The sequence below is a fragment of the Protopterus annectens genome, chromosome 9.part0 (assembly GCF_019279795.1).
Source record: "Protopterus annectens isolate FY-2018-M chromosome 9.part0, PAN1.0, whole genome shotgun sequence".
NCBI lineage: Eukaryota > Metazoa > Chordata > Ceratodontiformes > Protopteridae > Protopterus > Protopterus annectens.
In genome coordinates this window covers 1,261,333,620-1,261,356,309 of record NC_056743.1, presented here as the reverse complement: position 1 = coordinate 1,261,356,309, position 22,690 = coordinate 1,261,333,620, and the positions used below count along the sequence as shown (strand labels likewise).

The window sequence follows — 22,690 nt, the reverse complement described above, 5'->3', positions numbered from 1 at the left end:
CCCTGTAGTATCTCTGTTTGGCTTACAAGGGGCTGGAGGCAGAGAATCAGGGGCCATACTGGATTCTGAAAACACATCAACAATGTCTAGCACAGGAGGTATAGCCAAAGGCTTATGCTGAGAAAGAAGAAGAAAATCCCTAAGCCTCTTTTTGGATTCAGAAAAATCCTGACTTTCCCAATGGAAATGTTCCCTTAAGGTATGTAAAGTTTCCCCAAAAGAAAAAAAATCCTCAGGGGGAGAAGCAGAAGGAATGGAACCCTCTGCAGAGTCCTCATTAAGTAGGTATGGACAAATCCTGTTCATTAGAAGAGTCATAAGAAAGAGTCCTGTTCAGAAGATTCATAGTCAAGTTCAGCCCTAGGCCTCTTAGAAGGGGGGGGGGGGGTTGACTACCCCTGATTAGAGTAATTAAATCTTCAGCCATTTTGATAATTTGTTTTTTATGCATAGGGGCCTGAACATGTGACCTAGGCGTCCGTTTTTTAGACATAGATCGAGATTTTGACCTTAATAGTGAAGGTGGTGTCTGTTTAATATACAAATCTGTAGGCCTGAATACACCCTCAGAAGCCGGTACCTGCACAGCGTCTCCGGACCCATCCAAGATAGAGACATCCACGGGTTCCATAATTGAAGCATCTCGCGGCATACCGGACTCCAAATGGGTCTCAGTAGAGGCCTGCAAATCAGAATTAGCAGGTATCAGGGGCTGTGAAAGCACCTCACTGACGAACTGGCGACTGGCTTAGGAGAAGCGTTGTTGGCAGTTTTGGACCTCAACGGCCTGTCTCTGTCTTTTTCTTTGCATTTTTTTCAGAATTCCGGTAGTCGGATTGCTAACTGACGTCATTTCTGGATTATTAAACCAAGAACCAAAATATTTAGAAGCAAAAATGTACCGACGACAGATAGTGCGCCGATTAAATAAAGCACAAAACTGACAACAAAGGTACGTCATGGTCAGGGCCTAGGCAAGGAATACAGTACAAATGGAAATCCTTATGAGTTATTTGCTTCCCACAAGTAATGCAATTATTAACTTTTACTGACATCGGTAAGGAGCAAGAAAAAGTTTCCCCAATGGGGTACTTAGCTTTTTGGTTGAAGACTTCGGTTCTGAAACTCGAAAACGAAAATTTCAGGAGTCGGCCGACAGGCACTTGCAAACTGCTTCTGTTTCGGACACAGCGCAGCAAGAAAGAATGATATAATGGCGTCGGCTGCATGTTTTATACCCCCAACAACCTGACGTCATGGAAGAAGGGACAGCAACCGACGCAGGACCCAAGACTTTGTTAATCAGGCCGACTGAGGGCAACCTGCCAGCAGATTACCCAAATGTAATGACTGCAACAGTGAAACACGAAGAACATCCTACAGACCATGCATGATGCATTTTAACATTGCCTTGGCAGGATCTTTCATGGAAAGAACAAAAGGAATTGGCAAAGGAAATCCATCTGGAAATGGTCTGCCTGGACACTGGAAGGTCTTGCTTATTACCCTCAATGGAAATAAACAACCAGATTTTCTAATCTCTTTAGAATTTTCCAAGCAAAATCTTAGTTATCTTTGTACATTAAGCAAACTGATTAACCTTTCTCCTTTATTTTGAAGATTATGGAAAAATGCAGAGAGGTGAATTAAATGACATACAGATGTTCTGCAACCACCTTAAGTATGAAGGACAGCTGCTTAGCCCTAATTGCATACCATATCACTGTGGAAAACCAGAAGAGTTGGAATAGACATGGGCTTGTAACTCAGAAACTCTCTTTGCAGAGGTTAAGGCTATAGGGACCGTTTTCCATGTAAAATATTTTAAGGATGCAGAAGAAGCAGCTTCAAAATGTGGCAAAGTTAATTTCTTGAGAACAAAACTCATGTCCCAGGGAGATGAAATATATTTTCTGAGGAGCCAGATATGTAAAGATGCCTTTTAATAACTACTTGACCTCAAAGCTTGAAGAGGTGGATCTATAAGTAGATGAGCTGAAATGGTTGGTAACTGTACTTGGCATATTCCTATATTAAAGTCAGAACCGAGCAGCTCACACAAACATTTGAGGACAGACGGTATCCTTGCATGACAGGGATTCAATTCTCTTTTCATGCACCAAAAATAAAATCTTTTCCATTGTGAAATATATGATTTTTTTGGTTGCAGGTTTTCTAGCATCCTTTATTTCCTGTAGCATGCCCTCTGAATAAAGGTGCCTAAAAGGCACTAAAAGCTTATCACCCATACTGAAAGATCAAGTGTATTCAGGTTTAGATGAATTAGCAAGCCCAAGTCAGACAAAGTTCATGCTCTGACAATTTTTATAAATAGCACAGTTGCTCTGGAGATGTCCCACTTCCAATCACACCACACACATCTTACATTGGTCGGGGGGGGTTGTCTTGTGATCACACCTCTTGCACTTTGTAAAACCTGTCTGTGGATCTTTCTTCACCACTAGGTCTAAACAAAAATACAGTCAATGGTCTCAAACACACACATACACAGACTAAAAAAAAGGTAATATTGCAGGCACTCAAAATATACAAAATAAGAACTCTCAAGAGAATGAAAAAAACACAGTTGTGAAGTAAAGTGAAATGTTTTCTTTTTTCAAACAAGGAAAGGGGAGGGAATGAAACAGCAAAACATTAGGTAAGTGTGGCTGGAGCAAAAAAATGAAACAAGGGGAGTCAAGACTGCTAGCGTTAGTGTAAAAGTACTATAAAGTCACAAACGTCCACTTACTTGAAAGTTATAAACATTAATTCTATCCACAAGCTCACTCAGGAGATGTTGAACCTGCATTGGTGGCAATGAGATCTGGAGTACAACTTCATTGTAGGGGATTATGGGATATGGGAGGAGCTCAATATTGTGAGGGGATTTCTTGCTGAAGAAAATGCACCAAGGTGACTAGCCCTTATGTTAGTGTCCAGAAGAACCAGAAGAAATATTACCTTTAACACTGATGAGGAGTTAAATATGAAACCAAATACCTTCTTGCTAGGGAACTTCAATTATCCAAGCATTATTAACTGGCGCACTTACACCTCTAAAAATGGACATGCTCAGCATTTTCTAGACTTTGTTAATACCAATACACGAGTAAACTGTAAAACTACTCACTAGAGACTCTAATATCCTTGACCTTTTCCTTATCAGTTGCCTTTACCCCACTCCACATCTTGTTATCCACTATTAAATCTGTACCACACAGTCATCTTCTCTGTCAGTCTGTGTTCTTTTAGCCCAATAAAATTAACACAAAGCTTAACGTAGGTAATGATCTCTAGTAGAAAACCATAATGGCATCCCCTGAACAACTCAAACTCTGGACTAGTGATACTAGGAGCAGTAGCTGTGTTCCTGAGGGCAACTTTGATGAAATACATGGGCACAAAAGTACCAATTTTAATAGGGCTTTTATAAGTACCTTTTCTTTAGATAGTCATGCAATAGCTTCCATTTTGAGATACAATTGGTTGTTGATATCCACCAACCCCCATTTGAGTAAAATATTGGGGGACAAACCAACAGCGATTTATAGGAAAGATCTTTGTTTTAAACAACTGTTGGAGAATAAACAGAAAAATAGGAGTGGTGGTGGGGCTTTGGATGGAATGTACAAGTGTGGCTGTTGTAAAATGTGCTCCTGTATTTTAGTGGGGGACCAGTTCATTCTTAATGGTTATAAGGTTATTATAAAAGGAAAATATAACTGTAACACTATGTGGGCCATATATGCCTCCAGCTGCCTTGACTGTTCGGCATATTATATTGGTAAAACCATTAGAAGAATAAAAGAAAGGGTGTATGAACATGAGAGGGACATTAAAAATAGAAAAGATACTAATGCACTTTATAGACATGTGGAAAAAATCCTGAACATAGATTTGGATATTTTGTGATTGACCAACTTAAAAAGGACGACAGGGGTCTAATCACGGAGGAACATTTACTAGTTAGAGAACTGAAATGGCAGCTTAGGTTCAATGCTTTAAATGAACCTGGGCTAAATGATATGTGTTCTATTTCATCTGCTGTATTTTTAAAGAATTTAGAATGTGTCTTGCAACAAAGGGAAGTTTTAAGTGAATACCTATTGGTATTAAATTAATTATATAATTGTCATGTGACTTTTTAATTTAATTTTAATTGATATTCAACTGTTCTGGTTGGGCACTTGCTTAGTTCTGAAGATGTCCTGACGGATGAAAGCACTAAACTCTTTTCAGTGTGTTGTTTTACAGTGTAGGTGCAATTTGCAGTTATTAAAGCTTTTTTATTGGTTTTCGACTCTGTTTCCTGGTTATGTATTGGAAGAAGATTTCTATGAGCAGACATCTTCAAATTATATTAATTTATGTTATTTTAGAATTAGATTTATCTTGTTAGACATGTTGGAACAAGAAGAAATTACTAGAGAAGTCTATGAATTTTTTAGAGGTTAAATTTCCTGTGATTACCCTCCCCTTTTTTGGGATCCCAAAAACACACAAATGTTTGTGGGATCCTCCCATGAGACCTATTGCGAGTGCTAGAACTTCTATCACTCACCCTATGGCTGTGTACATAGGTAGAAAAGTAAAAGCAGTGGTGTCTAGCTATTCTCATGTTATGAAAGACTTTTGGGATTTTTTTAGAGAAATTGAGAAAAGTCAAATATAGTACTAGTTTAGCGTTTGTTACCATTGATACAGTAAATTTATTTAATGTTATTACACAATATGTTGGAAAAGAAATGTTTCATAATTTTATTCATGAATCTGGTATTTTTAGTGCTAATAAGATCAATGTGCTTGATGCATTGTAGATATGGTTTTAAAATATAACTTAATTCAATTGGATGGGCAATTCTTCCAACAAAAAAAGAGGTGCTGCTATGGGCACAAGCTGCGCCCCAGTGTTTGCTAACATAGTCCTATTTCAATGGGAAAAGCATTATATATTTAATAATGAAATTGTTCCACCCTATCATTTTTATGCAAGGTTTTTGGATGACATTTTTATTGCTTGGGATGTTAGTAAAGTAGATACAGATAGATTTTTGTAATATTTACATTCCACTACCTCTTATTTAAAGTTCACTTACCATTACAGTACAGTAAGTATTAACTATTTGGATGTGTTAATTTATAAGGATGATGAGAAAAAAAGTATACAGAGCACTGTGTTTAGAAAAGCAATATATTCTAACAGTCTTTTGCACTACAGTAGTTGTCACCTGATGCATCAAAAGGGGAATAATTAAGGGCCAATATATAAGGTTAGAACGTATGATTTCTACTGAAGAAATGTTTCTTACAGATTGTGAGAATTTGAAAGCAATGTTTACACCTAGAGGGTACCTCCCTGATTTAGATGATTTAATATGGGGGAAGTTCTTCAGAAGAGACAGCAGAGGGAAGTGATTCCCATTTTGGTAGATAATAAAGCTTTAGTATACCAGAGAAAACCACATGTTGGATATAATTGTTCATTTATTACCACCTTTACTGAGGAATATAGTTTTATTTGGAACATCATTAACCAAAACTGGCTTGTTTTTCAAGCATTTGAAGGGATATCTGATATTTTAGGAACCAAACCAGTATTCGTCACTAGAAAAGCTAAATGTATTAAGAATATGTTAGAATCAGAAGATAAACTGTATACTACTATTAGTGAAAGGACTTGGGGTAATTATAAGTGTGGTACCTGTAACTTGTGCCAGTATATTTTAGAGAAACATGAGGGTTTTTATTAATGGCATGAAAGTAAAAACACTCTTTCTGTAACTGTAAATCAATGAAAGTGATCTATGTGGCATTATGTAAAATGTGACCAAGTTTTTATGCTGGAAAAACTATTCATAGTTTTAAAGAACGTATTTACGAACATATTTATGACATCAAACGTATGAGAACTACTAATGCCTTGTATAGTCATGTACAAAAACATCCAGATCATGTTTTTTTATTTTTTGGAATCAACACCATACACTGGAATTTGCTGGGAGGGCCGTGGTGTGATATGGTAGAAGGAAGGGAGCTGCACTGGCAACTGAAATTAAATGCCATCTCACCCCCAGGTTTAAATAAGTCCTTATCTATAGCTTGTGTTTAAAGGCTTATGTCTCACTATATTTAACTTAATATGTTGTATTTTTTAATAATATTTTTAACATATTAGTGACATAATAGGGTATGTATGTCTTTTCCTTTTGTATATACATATTCATATGTTTAAAAGTGTGAGAAAGATGTCTTTAAGAATTGATTTGTAGGGTCTATATTAGATGCACGACCGCTTAAATGTTCGAATTGCTAAAGGTTGACTTTTAGAAATCGAACAGTTAAGCGGTCGAATTTTTACAAAAATTAAAAAAAAAAATACACAGCACAAAAAAAAATTAAAGGGTTTAAGCAGGGGGGGCTGCGCCCCCCACACCCCCCTACTTTATATACCAACTCCAAGACTGCGTTACAGTGTAGGGAATGGGAAACTTCCCATTTCTGCACTGTAGTTCACTGAAGTGCGATCTCTGAGTTGGTATATTTAAGTAGCGGTGGGTGTGGGGGGTAAACCCTTTCTACATATTTGTTTTTTTTTTTTTTAATTTACTTTTTTACTATTTTGAACACTTAACTGTTCGATCTGTAAAGGTTGACCTTTACAGGTTTGAACATTTAAGCGTTCGTTCTAGTAATATAGACCCGATTTGTATAGGTGTGTTGATGGGTCATGTGATTTTATTGGTGGGTTATTTAAACTGAATTTTTGTGAATGTTTTTTACTCTGAAGTGTATGTTATATACACACAAAAGTGCTAAATTTCTGTTAATAAAACAGTGGTGAACTGGACCTGGTCGTTTTTTGTTTGGAATCCAGCAGCTGGTTTGGGTGCGCTTCTTATACAAGAACTACAAGGACTTCTTGGAAGCTAGAGGTCAGACAGAATTATTTCTTGGTTGTCAGATTCATAACCAAGACAACATCTGGGAAGCATATACTAAAGCCTTCTTAGTCCTCTGAGAAAGACTCCAATCTTCTGAGTAGGGAAAAGCCCGTTTATTGTTTACGGGTCGAGTGACCAAAGTGTATGGCTGCACGGAAGCATGTCGTGAGCTTTGTCACACAGCAAAAAACTTTTCAGCTATTTTTTAAAGTCTTGCACAAAAGCTCCAGTTGGGTTGTTGGGGCCTGTATGACCTGCATCCTGAACAGCATCCACTGATTGCAGTGGCGGCTGGTGACTTCAAATTAAAGGGGGGCTGCAGGAGACAGCTGAATGGGTGGGACCAATTTGGAATGGGTGTGGCCAACTGGAAAGGGGTGTGGCTATGCTCAAAACCACAACAACTGGAATTTAATTAAATATGCTGCCTTGGGTGCCAAACCATCATTACAAAAGTCCAATTAAGACAAAATGAAGTGTAGAAGAAAAAATATTTTAATGCATTGGCTACATGACAACTTACTTAATATCTAGATGGAAACACAAAGATTGTGATGCATGAAAAAATAAATTACTTTTTAAATACATTACTGGAATGCCAGTCAAAATCAAGTATATAAAAAAAAAAAAACAAGCAGCACTCAAATCAAACCACTTCTCCTTGCACTGCAGTTCTAATTATAATTTATATTCAGCTTTATAAAATTACCAAGTAACATGCTGAAAGTAGAAATCTCTGTGTGATACCCCCACTTGTAAAAATGTTTCTTATCCAAAAAAGACCTGCTGCCTGACAACAACTATCTACTTGTTTCATGGGGAAGACATGATCAATGTAAAAAATGAACAGCAAACAAGAAACAAGCTCAAGATAAACTGCTTAAAGGATTACTGCATGAGTTAATGACCACACATGATAGATTGGCATTCTGTTTATTTTATGGGTAAAGCCTGCAAAGATGACTGCAAGTCTCTAACAAATGTAATGAGCTTCTGAAAATACTGTAATCCTGTCCTTTATTACAAATACTGTCATATGCATTTCAATACCTAAGGCTTATATGTTATCTAGTTATGCAAATATTCTCTACATGGCAACAACGAAAAGGCTTCAGTGTTGGTAATTCTTTAACAGTATGTTTATTAAAGCTTACTTGCATCTTACAATCTCAGACAAGCTTACCTGATGGTCATTAAAGCATTGCTACTTAAACACAGAGCAACAGGGCACTGTGACAGCATGCATTTTCTGAATAATAAGAAGCATAAATCAACAGTATAAAAATAGGGCAGAAAACCAGAACATTCTGCAAAATCAAGGACAGATGAAAAGCCACGTTCATACTTGTGCTTGGACACATCCAGAGCCACTACAATGGGGAGTGGGGTGCAACAAGTATGCTACAATTTGAAATGTCTCTGGCTGACAGTGATGGCTCTGACACTCATATCTCACAACTTCAGAGCAAGAAATCTGGACAAAGCCATATATAGAAGTGGGACACAAGCCCAAAAATAAGGACAATTTTTAAATATTGCTCTTATAAACTTAGAAAGTAGTAGGTCTTGCAGTTGTATGAATTTTCTGAAGGGTATGAAATCTGAAACTCAAATGTCTGCCACTATTTTCTAACTTCAGTCTTTAATGATTTGCCACTAATTTGCCAGAAAACCACAATGCTATGAAAAACAGACCACAAATGTGATGCAAAAATATAAAATTGCCACACAATACAGCTGGGAACCTGTCAAAGAAGGGGCACCTTTTTAATACCAGTACTGTCAACTTGAGCAGCTGACAAAATAAGAGCATTTACATGCATTTCTGAAATAAAAGTAATCTATAACTCTGATCATTACAGCTATTTGTAATTGTAAACCCTCCACGTTTTCTTCCAAAATTGCCATTTTGCAGAGGGATTATTAGGGGGAGAGCAACACTTTGAGCCAAAATTGGGGACAGTTGAGAGGTTTGGATATTCCTAATGTGCACATACCTCTCAACCTCTTAATGCAGGAAATCTGGACAAGGCCAAATATATTGGGGGAACATACAAACAGTACTAAAATTTGCTCTTATAGTACTAAAAATTGCTCTTATATAAACTTAAGACAGTTAATAGAATAACAGGTCTTGCTTTAGCATGCATTTTTCTGAAGGTTATGATGTCTGTCATTATTTAGTGACTTCATTCCTAAATGATTTGCCTGAAAACCACAAATTTTATGAGGAACAAACCAAAAATAAGAAACAAAAATCTATTCATTCTGCAAAAATCTGGACAGCTGAGAGGTATAGTTCAGCTGGGGCCATCTTTGAGTTTGCTGCCCTTCCCCCTCACAAAATCATGGTAGAATGGAGCCTCACACCTGCAGCCATTCCAATGTCCCATTACTTGGCTATTTCGCCCCATTTACCATAAACACTGTAATGTGCATACTGCTTTACTTTTACGATGATTTGGATTTTATTTGAAAGTTTTATTTTGCATTTTGCAACACAAACACTAAGACATCTGCTAAACAAAGCAATGCAGTCTCACAATGAAAATAGACTTAGCATTAAAACCTCTCTGCCCTTGAAACTCACATTCATTGAAACAGCACTGAAACCCACATTCAAAGAAAATACATTTTGCCAGTGGCAGATAAAGATTAACTTTGGACTGTTTTCAAACCATAGTCCCCTTGAACACGAAACATACACGTGCTCTTTGATACACCTTCCTGATTTGATTAAATTATATTCCTTGTACAATACAGTACAGTTGTTAGACGGCATTTTAAATTTATTGTTTTGAACATTTTTCCAGTAAACAATGAAACAAAATGCATGCACCATTAATGACAAAACTGCCCAATTCAGAACATTTCCATCATAAAAAAGTTTACTCAAACTTCTACAGTCCACCAGTATCAGTAAATATGCAGAATCTCTGAAGAAGTAAAAGTCATCTAAATAATTCCACATTAAAGAAATCTGTAACTAATGAAGAGGTTGCTGCTAGCAAACAACTTTATATGTCATTGTTTCATCTACAAATAAAGTGCCTGTTGTCCTTGAGGAATAAATTGCCTATGTTGCATTAAAAATGATAAGCTAGTAATATCATAAATATATATAAATAGGGACTGGATGGCAAACTGATAACAGGTTCATAGTTACTAGGTATCTTCACCAAAAGGGACTGCAGCATCAACCCCTTTACAACACAGTACAGTATCAGCAATGCATCTACTTACTGTGGGAGTAGAACCCACAGCCTTCTGCATCAAAAGCAAGTACACTATCTGTTGTGCTAGTAACAATACAAGCAGACTCAGCATAAGCAGCACTAAACTTTTGTTCCCCTGCAGCTCTCAGCTCCTTGTAAAATCTTTTTGACACTCAGCAGTATCTCTGAACTTTACAGCACAAGAAATCTGGAAAAAGCCAACATTTATGGGGGGGGGGGGACAAAACCCACAAAACAGGGACACATTTTAAACATCGCTTGTATAATGTTGGAAAGTTACTAGAATAAAATGCTGTGTTACCACCATACATTTCATTGCCAAGTCTTGAACCCAGGGGACCCTGCGCAAAACAGTCAGAGCCGATACCAGACTGAAACTTACATGGCTACCATTTAGTGAATTCAGTTCTCACCACAGCTGTCAACCTCTTAGCACAAAACACATGAACAAAGCCAATAATGGGGGAATCATCATAATCTTCTTTCGGCTGTTTGTGTTAGGGGTCGCCACAGCGGATCATCTGTTTCCATTTCTTCCTGTCCTCTGCATCTTGCTCTGCCACACCAACCACCTGCATGTCCTCTCTCACCACATCCGTAAACCTTATCTTAGGCCTCCTCTTTTCCTGTTACCTGGGTAGCTTCATCCTTAGCATCTTTTTCCCAATATACTCAGCATCCCTCCTCAGCACATGTCCAAACCAACATAATCATGCCTCTCTGGCTTTGTCTCCAAACCTTCCAACCCGGGCTGACCCTCTAATATACTTATGCCTAATCCTGTCCACCCTCGTCACACCCAGTGCAAATCTTAACATCTTTAACTCTGCCACATCCAGCTCAAACTCCTGCCTTTTTGTCAATGCCACTATCTCCAACCCATATAACATAGCTGGTCTCACTACCCCCTTGTAGACCTTCCCTTTCATTCTTATTGGTACTTGTCTGTCACAAATCACTCCTGATACTCTTCTCCACCCACTCCATACTGCCTGTACTCTCTTCTTCCCTTCTCTTCCACACTCACCATTACTCTGAACTATTGATCCCAAGTACTTAAACTCGTCCACCTTCGCCACCTCTACTCCTTGCATCCTCACCATTCCTCTATCCTCCCTCTCATTCACACACACATATTCTGTCTTAGTCCTGCTGACCTTCATTCCTCTTCTCTCTAGAGCATATCTCCATCTCTCCAGGGTCGTCTCCACCTGTTCCCTACTCTCACTACAGTTCACAATGTCATCTGCAAACATCATAGTCCACGGGGACTCCTGTCTGATCTCTTTTGTCAACCTGTCCATCACCATTGCAAATAAGAAAGGGCTCAGAGCTGATCCTTGATGTAATCCCACCTCCACCTTAAATGCATCCGTCACTCCCACTGCAGACCTCACCGCTGTCCCACTACCCTCGTACATATCCTGTACCACTCTTACATACTTTTCTGACACTCCCGACTTCCTCATACAATACCACAACTCCTCTCTAGGCACCCTGTCATATGCTTTCTCTAAGTCTACAAAAACACAATGCAACTCCTTCTGACCTTCTCTGTATTTCTCCATCAACAGGCTCAGAGCAAACATCGCATCTGTAGTGCTCTTTTCTGGCATGAAACCATAGTGCTGATCACTAATCATCACGTCCTTTCTTAACCTAGCTTCTGCTACTCTTTCCCATAACTTCATGCTGTGACTGATCAATTTAATCCATCTGTAGTTACTACAGCTCTGCACATCACCCTTACTCTTCAAAATCGGTACCAAAACACTTTTTCTCCATTCCTCAGGCATCCTCTCACTTTCTAAGATTTCATTAAACAATCTGGTTAAAAACTCCACTGCCATTTCACCTAAACACCTCCATGCTTCCAAAGGTATGTCATCTGGACTAATAGCCTTTCCATTCTTCATCCTCTTCATAGCTATCCTTACTTCCTCCTTGCTAATCCATTGTACTTCATGATTCACTATCCTCACATCATCCAACCTTCTCTCCCTCTCATTCTCTTCATTCATCAACTCCTCAAAGTACTCTTTCCATCTCCTCAACACAGTCTCCTCGCTTGTGAGTATGTTTCCCTCATTATCCTTCATCACCTTTACCTGCAGCACATCTTTCCTAGCTCGGTCCCTCTGTCTAGCCAATCGGTACAGGTCCTTTTCTCCCTTCTTAGTGTCCAACCTTTCATACAACACTTCATATGCCTTATCCTTAGCCTTTGCCACCTCCCTCTTTGCCATGCACCTCATCTCCTTATACTCCTGTTTACTTTCTTCATCTCTCTGACAATCCCACTTCTTCTTTGCCAACCTCTTTCTCTGTATACTCTCCTGTACTTCCTCATTCCACCACCATGTCTCCTTGTCATCCTTCCTCTGTCCAGATGTCATACCAAGCACCTTTCTAGCTGTCGCCCTTACTCTCTCTGCTGTAATTACGCAGCTATTTGGTAACTATTCACTGCCACTCAGTCCAGTGCCTGTCTTAACTTATCCCTGAACTCCACCTCACAATTACTGTTTTTCAATTTCCACCATTTGATTCTTGGTGCTGCCCTCACACTCCTCCTCCTCTTCTTGATTACCAATGTCATCCTACAAACCACCATCCTATGTTGCCTAACTACACTTTCCCCGGTCACTACTTTACAGTCTCCAATCTCCTTCAAACTGGCCCTCCTACATAAGATATAATCCACCTGTGTGCATCTTCCTCCACTCTTGTATGTCACCCTATGCTCCTCCCTCTGGTAAAAATACGTATTCACCATAGCCATGTCTATCCTTTTCGCAAAATCCACTACCATCTGACCTTCTGCATTCCTTTGTTTAACACCATACCCACCCATCACTTCCTCATCCCCTCTGTTTCCTTCACCAACATGCCCATTGAAATCTGCTCCAATCACCACTCTCTCACCCTTGGGTACAGTCATCACAACTTCATCCAACTCACTCCAAAATGTTTCTTTCTCATCCATCACACACCCAACTTGTGGGGCATATGAAAAATAGGAGCAAATATCAAATATCCATGTTATAAACTTAGAAAATTGCTAGAATATAAGGTTTTGTGTTACCATGTACTTTCTGAAGAATATGAAGTCTGAAATTCAAATGTCTGTTATTGTTATTTAACATTTGTTAACCAGGAAAGTCTGACTTGCAACAAAAGCCAATTTTCAGCAGAGTGAAACACTCCACACACATGTTCTTTGTAAGATGGAAGGACATGCAGACTCCACACTGAAGGCACCCCAGCCAAGAATCAAGCCTGAGAACCTGTAGCTGTCAGGCAATAATGCTACCAGTGTACTACAGCACTACTGACTTTGCAAGGAACAACAAACAGACAGAAACCACAGATTTTATGAGGAACAGAACAAATATGAGGCAAACATCTGCAAATTTTTTTTTACAAATGGTGGTGGGCAGGGAATTCAGCCCCTTGCTACCAGCACCCAAGGTACAGGGTTCAAGCCGGAGTATTCTCTACCCACCACCATATAGCAACTGGGGCATTACACACACACACACCTGATCCAGTTGTCTGGTTTCCTTCTCTTCTGTGCGATCATCACTGCACAGACTTTTGGGGCTGCAGAGCAGAGATGCCTTGCACAGACATTTGGGGCTGCAGGGCAGAGATGCCTTTCTCCTGTATCCAGAACTGCCTAACACAGCAGTGTGGAGTTCTGGTATTCGTGATTTTTTTTTTAAATGTTCGTCTTTCTGTTCTACAAGTGGGGGGATTTTCTTCTTTCTTTTCTACAGGTGGGGGGGGCTGCAGTCCTATAGCATGAGCCACCCCTGACTGATTGTATGCTTGAGTTTCTAGAGGAAGGGAATGGGGTGGAGTCATCACTTCTCCCACATGGGCCTTCTTGAAAGAGAGAATGTAAGCCACCTGTACATCCCAAAGATAAATATTGTGATCAGAAAAGATTAATCATTTTTACCAGATGAAAGCACTACTTTGGTATAGACATCAACATTTTCTAGTTTAAGAAAAAGTAACTTCTTTTTCAGAGTAACTAAACCATAGTATCAGACCTAAGATGAAGACAGGAACCTGCAACATCTCTGTCTCCATGGGGATTGGGCAGAAACCATCAGTTAAAATAGAAAAGAAGCCTGGGGCTTGGGAAACCACTTTACAGGTTACAGCAGCACCCCCATGTCTATCTGACACAATGGGAGATCTATTCCACTCTTTAGCTGAAGACTAGTTTCCATAAAAGTCATGCATACTACTGCAATGTCGATCCATACAAAAACATGGAAGATAACTCTTAGGCAACAGGAAAAGGCTTTTACAAAATATGGCATGAAGCTAAAGGTGCTTGTCTGAAGAAACTGCAGGTTATTCTGCATTTGTAAACTGCCCCGCTGAGATCACAGATGAAATATTGTGTCATTCAGGAGGTTGTACTGTAGAGGGATTGCAAGATACAGTAAAAATTTGACAGATATGTACAAGATGTTTAAGTTAAGACAGACTAAACAGTCTGAATATGTATTCACTGAAAATGGGAAGGTTATAATTTCAGTTCTTTCAAACAATAAATGGCTACATGTAACACAAAATCTAAAAGGAAAAACTGTGAAGCAGATGAATTAATGTGACTTTAGGACGTGTTTTTCCATGGGAGTGGGGTGTGGGCGTGGGAGTTTAGGAGTCTTGTCCCCTTGCAAAAAATGACATATATATTTTGAGTTTCAAACCAGTGTTAATATTTTTTTATGTTTTTCTTTTCAGAAGTTTCAACTTTGACTATATGAACTAGATGCAATTAAAATGTAACCATTTACAGTTTCAGAAGAGACAACATTTTAAAATGCAACAAGAGGACTGTTCATCTAAGTCATGCATCTATAACCACACTAATAGAAAAAACAGTGTTGTTTCCTCTTTAAATTAATTCATCACTAAAGTGCTGACCATGCTCTTTGCTGCTGCATGTCTGCATTAACAGTTGTAAAGGATGTCTTGTCTCGCTCCAGCCTATAACACTTAAAAGCAGACCATACAGAGAACTTGTGTTCAGTATTCAGCACTATAATCAAGTAGTTTAAATGTGAAATAATGATTTTAACTGAGCAAATAAGACAAACACTGCATACTTGTTCAGATGAAAAGAGTTTTCCCATATTTAAATCTTCTTTTAACTCTGAACTCCATGTGATTACTGTCCAACCTTGTATAAGTCAGGACAGTAACACAGCAGTCAATGACTTTGAGCAGATGTTAATGAGTTAAGATAAATGCTAAAGATGAGGACAAATTTGAATTTTTTAAAATTTTCTGCTTCAGAGTTACTTTACTTACCTGCACACTATTTAATTATTGCAATGTTTCTAAGACTATCCTGGCTGGAGTGCCTTCTATAGAGTCTGCATGTCCTCCTTGTGTTCTCATAGGTTTTCTCTGGGTACTCTGGCTTCATCATATGACCCAAAGACATGTGGTATACGGACTGACAATTCTGCAGTCTTCCTAGGTGTCTGAGTGGTGTGTGTTGTGGAAGAAAACTCTGACAATCTACTTTTGTTCCTTACTTGTCTACTGAACTCCATGGGTGGTGGCAGCTACTCAGGAGTCCTACGAGTCAGATGCAAATCATGAGCATGGATGGAAAGATGGATATTTTTTTCTTACGGTTACATTTTAGAAACTTTTTCACGATTTGGTTAAATGAGTATTTCCAGAATTGAACTCCTGGCTTTTAAGTATAACTGGATCAGGTCAACATTAACAGGCATGTTTACGTTTAATCTTGCTGAAATTGCTGACTGAATACATTTGACAGTCAGAGAAAAAAAGCAATAATATCATATATTTCTAAACCGCAATTGTACTGAGATACTTTCAGGTACTTCATTAACAAAGTACCTGACATGTTTCTGAAATAATTCTGCTGTGAGCAAAGCCCAAGTTTCTGGAAGTACAACAGTTACAATGCTACACGGAGTTATGGAAACAAAGGAATGTGATGTTAGTAATATGTAAAGTGTACTTTATGTTTTTACAACTTCTTCATGGTAACACACAACTGTCTCAACTGCAGCTTTTTTTATAACATATTTGTTAAAATGTGTATTCTATTGAAGAGTGTTGAGATACATCTTACCACAAAGTTACGGTTTAAGTGAGCTACCTGTGCTACAAGTGATATCTACTGAGTTTTATACAGGGGACTGCAAGTATGCACCCTTAAGGTCCCATGAGCCTACAGTATGATCCCAGAAATGTCTTAGTCCTTGGTGATTAAGCTGTAATAGACACAGTTACAGCACTCACTGTGCTGGCAAATGATAGCAAGAGACTGCTAGCTGCCTCTTGGTTACTAGGACTAGGGATATCACAAGGGAATTTAAGCCCCTGCACTGCCCTAAATATGATTACACCCTTGAAGTTACCCATGTGATGGTGAAAAATACTAGGTGGCTCACCCTGGGGAAGATGAAGACAGACATCATTGGTCTCTCCACTTTCGTCTTCAAAGTAGGAAAAGTTCTGGCACTAACAGCATTCTATCTTCACTAAGAATGATGTCTAAATTCAGGGACAAAATAACTGGATCCAGTAACTGGCTAGAAAACTGGTGTCAAGTACACTGTGTGTTTGCATGGGATGAGACACATACTGCTTAAATTTTTTGTTGAATGCCCTTTTAGGCACATTCACTCCAACATACCAAATTCTTTTTTTCCTCAAAATGTTTTTTTCAAATACAGTTGAATAAATTCCATAGTATTTGTATATAGCACCTTAAATAACTATGTACACTATTTACATCAGCCTGACACTAACACAGCTCAACATATACAATTACTTTATAGGTATAACAATCCAGTTATCAGAGTGTATCTGTTCAGTTATTGTAAAGTGTCAATCAATGATGAGATTTTTTTCCATGGACTGTTAATAAATGGCTTAGGATGAATCCTTAATTCTTTCATTTTAATTTCCAACAATGCTGTGGTCTTCAGTAGGCTGTAGAAGTCTTTCAAAGTCGGTATTGTGTTTGTATTCCATCTTCTTGTTATACACTTCCTTGAGATTCCAAGTATTGTCCAAACTAGATACATATTTGACTCATTCGAATGAGGACCTTCGTACACATTTAATAATACTAGAGCTTTGGATAAGTTAAACGATTCATTAAATAAAGCTTGTAAAAAGTTTTTAATACCATTCCAAAATGGCTTAATTTTAACACAGTCAAAAAAATGTGATTCCATTCTGCACTGTGTATTTGCTCACACCTCCAACATATTTCCTTTGTGGAAGAATTAATTTTAGTAATTCTATCTGGAGTTAAGAATGGTCTGTGCAAGCATTTCTGATTAAAAACTTTCCAGTATTTTATAAAGGATGCATGTTTTATTGATAATAAAATATTTGATTTAATTTCTTCAGTTAACTGCAATGACTGTCCTTTTGTTATATAATTCCAATATGAGGATTTGGGTGTTGCTTTATAATTTATCAATATCTTGTAAAAATTTGAAATACTATTTCGCATGTTATAATAATTGTATGTGATTTCATATAGGTATTTCATAAGTTTAGGTATTTCATTAAATAAAAAATTATAATTTTCCTAAACGATTCAATGTAATAATTAATCATACGAGTTTTAGTGGGCTTAGTTATGTTATACTGCATATTAATACATACGCGCCATGGCAAATTGTTTTTATCTGTTATTTGAATTTTTTTGTAAATCAAGTTTATTTATTGATATTATAGTTAGTAATTCTTTCCAATTTGCAGAATAATTTGGACTTATCCAATCTGACATTGTTTTAGATATTGATGCTTTTATATACGTTTCTATATCAGGAACATTTAATCCTTCCTGTTTCCATGGTCTGATATGATGTATTAAAGCTATTCTGTTTCTTTTGGGAAACCATAAAAATGTTATTAGGCATGAGTTTATTTCTTTGAGTATATTCCTTTCTGGTAACAGTTGCATTGCCAAAGCTATATATAAAATCTTGGGTAGTAAAACCATTTTAATTAACTGTAGTCTATCTTCAAATATTATTATTATTTTGTTCCACTCTTCCACAGAGATTTTAATTGTATTGACAATATTATTGCAGTCTTTTTAGACTAATTCATTACTGTCCTTGAATAACTCAATTCCTAGATATTTTAAGGTAGATTCTTGTTTCCCTATAATGTGATTCGCCTTCGTCTGCTTTTTTTTTTTTATTTAAAAATAAAATTTTTGATTTTGATTTATTGAAATGGAGTCCAGAAGTCCTGTAAAATGTGTCAATTAAAATATCTAATTCTTCTAATGTCTCTTTTGTATTGCATAATGTTAATAACAGGTCATCAGCAAAGAGCATTACTTTAGACCTGTATTGTTCATAAACATCTACTCCTTTGATTTTTGTATTGTTACGTATTGAATCTGTCAATTTTTTCATAGCCAAAGCAAATAGAATCGGTGACATGGGACATCCTTGTTTAGTACCCTTTGTTATATGTATAAATTCAGAGGTGAAAGGACCTAGCTTAACATACGCTAAATTATTTGTGTGTGTGTGTGTATATATACATATATATATATATATATATATATATATATATATATATATACTGTTTGTGCCTATATTACTGTTTTATTACCTTATTTTCCTGTTTTTGTGAGCTTATATTGTTGATTGCACTTGTGGGCTAAAGTATTGCTTAAAAGTAACAAACAGGCTAATACACTCAAGTGTACCAGCCTTTGACAGCAATTTAGTCGAAAACAAAGCATTTACTGCATTTTTTTCTGTCTGTTTGCAAAAAAAACCAAAAAATATTTCTCCTTTCCTAAACTTTCCTAGCTAGTTGTTCCAGTGATCAGATTTTGCTGATCCCTGGGCTTTGTATTTGGTTTCTGTGTTCCTCCATTTTCTTGTGTGGCCAGAGGTAGTTTCTTTACTCACCAGTGGGAGTGGGAGTACTGAGCTGCTTGTTTGTCCTCAGAGGAGTGGTTAGAAGCAGCAACTAGTAATTCGTTGGCCATTTTGGGTCATTTCCTGTTTTTTCCAGCCCCCTGCTATAAAGCATGCTTTGGCAGGCTTTTCTGGCATTAGAGAACTAGGCATAGCTCCTCGTGGTCCCCTGCAGAGTTCCTAAGCCAGCAGAGAGCAGAAAAAGCAACTTTCTTGATCATAAGTATTTTTTAAACTTTTTAGTTTGCATTTTCGATCTTTTGAGCTTTTACTACTGTTTGTGCCTATATTACTGTTTTATTACCTTATTTTCCTGTTTTTGTTTGCTTATATTGTTGATTGCACTTGTGGGCTAAAGTATTGCTTAAAAGTAACAAACAGGCTAATACACTCAAGTGTACCAGCCTTTGATAGCAATTTAGTCGAAAACAAAGCATTTACTGCATTTTTTTCTGTCTGTTTGCAAAAAACAAAAAACAAAAAATATTTCTCCTTTCCTAAACTTTCCTAGCTAGTTGTTCCAGTGATCAGATTTTGCTGATCCCTGGGCTTTGTATTTGGTTTCTGTGTTCCTCCATTTTCTTGTGTGGCCAGAGGTAGTTTCTTTACTCACCAGTGGGAGTGGGGAGTACTGAGCTGCTTGTTTGTCCTCAGAGGAGTGGTTAGAAGCAGCAACTAGTAATTTGTTGGCCATTTTGGGTCATTTCCTGTTTTTTTCAGCCCCCTGCATTTAGCCCGATTTAGCGCGGAGCTGCTACAGTTGCACACTAGGGCAGCGCCGGTTAATCAGATTTAAACTATTAGGGCTACCTAAAGTCCACTCTTCAAATTTTCCCTTAAAACTACCTTCCTCAAAGTATACTACTGTTCTATTTAGTGTATCCTACAACTGTAAATTATCTCTACTTGACTCCCAAGTAGACTATTCTCTATCTGTATAGCGAAGCACTTGCTCCTACAGTACTTATCACCTCGATACAGCACTCTTGTTATAGAAAGTACCCCAAAAGCAAACCCCATTTCTCAGTCACCCACATCCCCAGAACCTTTTCTTAAGTTTTTCTGTCTATTCCTTCTAGCATGTCGAGGGATCAGTTGCTAATGTCCTCTCCTGCTCAGCTGGTGAACCTGGGAATATTGAGGCAATGTTACAATTGCCTCATGTACACAGACAACCCTCTCCTCCTCCCACAAAACACAAATACATGCGAGAGATGCAACTATACGGCCAAACTGGAGGCTGAGCTCTCTCAACATAGGACTGGCATGACCAGACAGGAGGAGAAGGTAACCACACACACTATAGACCCAGTCTCACATAATACCATCACAACCTCAAATCATACACATAAACACACAAAGACATACTCGGAGGCTCTGATCAAAATCTACCAAAACAGCAGAGGCCACCAAATCAGACACCCAAACAACTACCACCTCAGAACACAACACCTGCAACACATAGACCACACAGTCAGAGTGTCAAGCAGTCACAGCCCTTAAGGCCAAACACAATGCCAGACACACTAGTCATTGGTGACTCCATAGTCAGACACACTGACATCCCGCTCACCAGACTGAGTAAGGAGAAGGTCACAGTAAGCTGCCTGTCGGGTGCTAGAATCCGCCACATAACGCATGCACTCAGGTCTCTCAACAGCAGGTACAAGTACGACTCAATCATTGTCCAGGCTGGTGTTAACGACCTGAGATGTACCTCCTTGGACTACATGAAAAGAGACAGAGGAGCTCTCTGATTATGTAGCCCAAGCAGGTATGACCCTGACCTTGAGCAGTATCCTACCTTCACCAAGAATGATGCCACAATACAGAGATAAGATGATCAGCTTTAACAATTGGCTTAAACTCTGGTGTCATTCAAAGGGGATCCAATGTCTGTCTGCCTGGGATGACATGCTGGACAAGCCACGCTGCTTCGCAAGGGACGGCTTGCACTTGTCACCCCTGGGATTCCGGATTTTGGCAAAGGCTCTTGCCACCCCATAGTGCCTTTTTAGGCAAGGCTCAAATTCTAAACCTACCACCCTAGAACAAAACAAAGAAAAAAACTAAGGGTAATGCTGCTCAATGCCAGAAGTCTCAACCTCAAGATGCACGCACTGAGGCCCTTCTCAGTATGGGGAACATCGATGTCTGTGCTGTGACAGAAACCTGGTTCAAGGCTCCTGAGAGCACCCCAGCACTATCAGGTTTTACCTCATATCATGCGTTCGGCCCCAAAACCGGACAATACCAAGAAAGGAGGAGGGTATCCATATTCATCAAGGACACCCACACCTCAAGATTGGTGGCATCGCATGATGCATCGGAAACCATCCAGGTGCAATTAACCATAGGCAAGACTGCTCTGCAATTTGTAGCATGTTACAGGCCACCCTCGCAAACTCAGGAACCTCATATGGCCTTCCTGAAAACACTGGAGGGGATAAATGTATCTCGAACACCATCATACTAGGTGACTTCAACTACCCTAATATAGACTGGGAACACTACTCAAGCCCAAACACTCTAGCCCAAATGTTCCTGGAATTCATAAACTCAAATGCCATGGAACAACTAGTCACCATCCCCACAAGAGGAGAAAACATACTTGATCTCATCATCACGAACATGGGAGCACAATGTTCAACGCCGGAAGTATACCCCTCACTGGTGAGATCTGATCACAAATTAATCTCGCTGGAGGTCCTCATCCGCCCCACCGAAATGAAAGAGACCACAGTAAAGAACTTCTCAAAGCAGACTTCACACTTCTAAAGACTAGTGTGGTCTCCTTTAAGGCCCCTGAGCCGGTTAACATTACTCAAACCGCTGAATCACTTACAAATGCCTTCTACCAGCACTTGCAGGGCTGCATGGATCAGGCAATCCCAAGCAAAACAAAGACTCTTTGTACCAAAGGCAAGCGTCCAGTCTGGTGGACCCCAGCCATAAACAAACTCTACAACAAAAGGAGAAAGCTACTACAAGATAGAGCAAAATCCTTAAAAGGTAAGACATCGCTGATCACTATAAGTAAAAAGCTAAGAGCTCTCATAAAATCATCCAAAGCTAATTTTGAGAAAAAAAATAGCTAAGGACTCTAAAGACAACCATAAGGCATTCTTTAGCTATGTCAGAAACCTAGGAGGAAACTCCCAGATATGCTCAGAATTAGTTCAAAATGATGTGAAGATTACTGATCCTACAGACATTGCCAACATACTGGCTGACAGGTTCAGTGCAAACTTCTCCCCCCCCCCTAAAGGAGAGATGTCTATACCAAATGATTGTAGCCCCCCAAACATCTCTAACGCCCAGGTGAGAACTGCTCTCTCCAAGGCAAAGAACACAGCATCCATGGGACCTGATGGTGTCCCCGGCTGTGTGCTCCATGAACTCAACGAGGAATTAAACCCACAGTTAGGACAGCTGTTTAATCTTAGTCTCACCTCCGGATACGCACTCCAGGAGTGGCGCACAGCGACTGTGGTCCCACTCCACAAAGGCGGTGCCTCCACCGACCCTGGAAATTATCGCA

The 22,690-nt window shown here is 38.7% G+C and overlaps 1 protein-coding gene across 2 annotated transcripts in view; it reads right to left on the bottom strand.

Annotated features, from left to right (window-relative positions):
- The window catches only part of LOC122811983 (sarcoplasmic/endoplasmic reticulum calcium ATPase 2-like), a 1,984,788-nt gene that overhangs the window by 363,388 nt on the left and 1,598,710 nt on the right, over nt 1–22,690 (bottom strand). The window lies entirely within an intron of this gene.